Here is a 3986-nt window from a genome sequence, read left to right on the forward strand (position 1 = left end):
GGTGAATGCTTGGGTAGTGGGTCAGGGATTGGAGATGGTTAAAGAAAATGGAGAAAAGTGGGAGGTGAGCCAGCTGTTGTTTGCGGACGACACTGCGCTTGTGGCAGGGTCAGAGGAGGGATTGAGGAAGCTGGTGGCAGAGTTTGGGAGAGTATGTGATAGAAGAAAGCTAAAGATAAATGTGGGTAAAAGTAAGGTGATGAGATGTACAAGGGGTGAAAGTGGCAGTAGACTGGAAGTGAACATTAAGGGAGAGCGACTGGAGGAAGTGGATAGTTTTAGATACTTGGGTGCAAGTGTAGCAGGAAAAGGTGGAGTGAAGGTGGAGGTAGAATGTAGATTGAGAGAAGCGAGTAAATGCCTTGGTGGATTAAAGAGTGTAATGAGGAATAGACATTTAGGAATGGATGCGAAGAGGAGACTGTATGAAGGAGTGATTGTGCCAACAGCACTGTATGGGGCAGAAACGTGGAACATAAGAGAAGAAGAGAGAAGGAGTTTGAATGTGTTTGAGATGAGGTGTCTGAGAAGTATGGTGGGGGTTACTGGCTGGATAGAGTGAGAAATGAGGAGGTGAGGAGGAGAACAGGGGTGAAAAAGGAGCTGGGAGATAGGGTTGATGAAAGAATATTAGGATGGTTTGGACACATGGAATGAATGAGTGAAGAAAGACTAGTAAAAGAGGTATGGAAGGCAGATGTGGAGGGAGTGAACATGAGGGGACGTCCTAGGATGAGGTGGATGGATGGGGTGAAGGGGGCTTTGGGGAAGAGGGGAATGACTGTTGAGGAAGGAAGGGAGAGGACGGAAGACAGAGGTGAGTGGAGAATGGTTGTATATGGATGATGTTGTGATTGCATGAGGAGAAATGGGCAGGGGGGTGGGTGGTGGGGTAGTATGTGTGAGTAAATTTTGACGCAGCCCGAAGGGATTTCTCCCCGTCCTCTCCTTATATGCAAGGGGGGACGGAGAGGGGGGGTCGCCGATTAAATGAAGCGGCCTTGCTGTGGATGTGCTGTGTCTTGCGACACTGCTTCTGACCCAGGGCGGTGGGCAAGGTGCAGGGATGACCCGTCATCCAGGAGGTGCTCAGATGAGAAGGAGGGTGGGAGGGGTGTGGAGTGTATTAGGGATGAAATGGGTGGGAGTGTTTTTATGCCTTTCCCTTTTTGGATACCTCCCTTGAAAGGGGGAAAGAGCCTTGGTATATGTATGTATGTATATATATATATATATATATATATATATATATATATATATATATATATATATATATATATATATTTATATGCAGAAAAACAATAGGAACATAACAGAAAGGAGAACGAGCGCTTTCGTCTATCCTATATACGAAAGCGCTCGGTCACGCGCTCAAGTGATTTCTGCATAAATATATGTATATATATATATATATATATATATATATATATATATATGTATGTATATATATATATATATATATATATATATATATATATATACATCATTTTATTCTAATCTTATTAATTTATTCATTTATTTATTTATTTCTATTTTCTGCTTGTGCGATAACAACGGGTGCTCAATGTGTTCTCTCAGGTTCCCCCATACTTATACACTGCTGTTCATTAACCTCAGGAGACTGAATTTAACTCAAATAGTCGTGTTGCATCCAATAACTCTTACCAGGTTTACGCCTGTGGATCACACTGGGAGACTCTGGTCCACTGGGGGAGTTTATTATGGTCCACGCTTTGTGACCCACCAGTGATCAACCTCACCATTGATCAACCTCACCTCTCGAATATACTGTGGCAGTCTTGGTCTCACTAGCATAACTACCCCGTGCCTTCTCCCTCTCTCTTCTCTTCCACACTACAACAAGGTATACCATCCCCCAAGATCTCTTCCTCCATCTTTTCCCCAGCGTCTTGTCTCTGCCATCCCTATGAACTCCATCTTTCCTTCCTTCATCATCTCCAAGATTTCTTCTTCCTTGTCTCTATATGTTGCGATGTTGATCATTGAAAGTCTTAGTTTGTGGAGCGTCTTGTGACAATTTCCTTTACGCTTCCGACTTCGTTTACCAAAGTGCCGTCTGGATTCCGAGGCTGGTGGTCGTCGTGGAGTTTCACGAACAAAAGAATTTTGACACCGCCGGCTAGCTAGCTGGATTCTGGATTCTGGATTCCAAGGAAAGACCACCTCGCTTGCGCGGGATCGGGTTTTTTGGGAGGGGAAGAATGTCTGCAGGAAAATGAAAAGATAGTAGCGTATAAAAGAGGGCTATTGCCACCGGGCGATTTGCGAGCGATTAGGGGCTTGTTGGTGGTCGTGACTCGGGAGAACTGGGCTAGGAGCTTGGACGGCGGCGTCAATGCCGGGAGGAAGAGCAGATTATATCACCAACGAAAGATTGGAAAATGGTAGGAGACGTAGTAGGAGAGAAAGGGGGAAAAACGGAAAAATCTTTAGTGGGAGGTAAACTGAAATGAGAAGATGTAGTATAAGAGAAAGTTAGAAAGGAAACGAATTTTAGTCGAAGAAAAAGGAAGTGTATATGTTTGTGCCTGGGATGTGGCTATGTTCGTGAGAGGTGTGTGTGTGTAATTTACGGTAAGTGAGTAGATTTCACTTCCCGCGTGTAGAGGGCGTTCCTGATTAGCCCCAGGTAAGGCATGAGAATTCCTGTTTTACCCCAGGTTCACATCGAGAGGAGGAGCAACTGATGGCCTCGCTCTCCGGCGCCTGTGAGACGGACCCTTCCAAGTTCTGGAGGACCCTCAAACGTGAGCTGGAGGAGTGCTCTGTGCCTCCACCCAAGGTCATCAACCATCTTAACCACTCTGCACACTCCCCCCAACACCAAGCTGACCTTCTGGCGTCAGCATGGAGTGAGGTCTTTAAACCCCATCCTGTGCAAGGACCACATTGCTTTAGCACCTTGCACAGTGTTAACTCCTTCATGAACAGTTGTAGTGACCTCATTCCCGACGAGACTGTTGATCTCTCTCAGTTAGATCAAGATGATCCCCTTATCTGCCCCATCGTTTTGGAGGAGGTAAAGGGGGTTATCTAGGCATTAAAACTAAAATCCCCTGGCCCCTCAGGCATCGATGCACACATACTCAAACGTATGCCAGACAACATAATCTCACACATGACGACACTATATAATAGCTCACTAGCCTCTGGGTACTTCCCACAACTATTCAAAGCCTCCCATACCATCCTCATTCCTAAACCCCACAAACCCGCCTCCGCCCCCCTTTCATACCGGCCCATCTCCCTTCTGGAGTACTTTGGAAAGGTGTTTGAGCACGTCTTATGCCGCCGCCTGACCGAGTACCTAGAGACGGAGAATGTGCTGAGGGACTGCCAGTTTGGTTTTCGGCCGGGGCGCGGTGCAGACGACGTAATATCCATGATCACTCAATGGGTTCAAAGACCGCCAGACGGTCGCCCTGGTAAGGCCATTTTGGTTTGTAAGGATGTGGAGAAGGCATTCGATACTGTCTGGCATGAAGGCCTTAAGTACAAATTGTACCACAACTTCGACTTTGTCCTGCCGTTCACAAGGTTGCTCTGCAACTACCTGGACGACAGGCTGTCTGTCCCAACCTTTTGTGCCGAAGGCTGGAGTACCGCAAGGGTCAGTCCTTGCCCCCACTCTGTACAATCTTTATACGAATGACCTGCCAGAGCCAGCTTATCCGCGCAACCAGGCTCTAACTCTCGTATGCGGACGACACTAACCACATAAGCAGACACAAAACGCTGCAGGGAGCGTTACACGTAATGCAAAACATCCTAGACGGGGCACACGCGTGGGAGCAATAGTGGTGCATTAAGACCAACGCGTCGAAATGCAATGCTGTATACTTCTCCTGCAAACGAACCAACAGAACAATCACAAACACTCCTCTTAAAATAAACAACACAAACATCCCAGCGAAGGACCATACCCGTGTGCTGGGTAGCACACTTGATAGTGGCCTTACCTGGAC

This window comes from Oratosquilla oratoria, unplaced genomic scaffold (assembly GCF_046742065.1).
Source record: "Oratosquilla oratoria isolate Oo_2021 unplaced genomic scaffold, ASM4674206v1 SCAFFOLD139, whole genome shotgun sequence".
Classification (NCBI taxonomy): Eukaryota; Metazoa; Arthropoda; class Malacostraca; order Stomatopoda; family Squillidae; genus Oratosquilla; species Oratosquilla oratoria.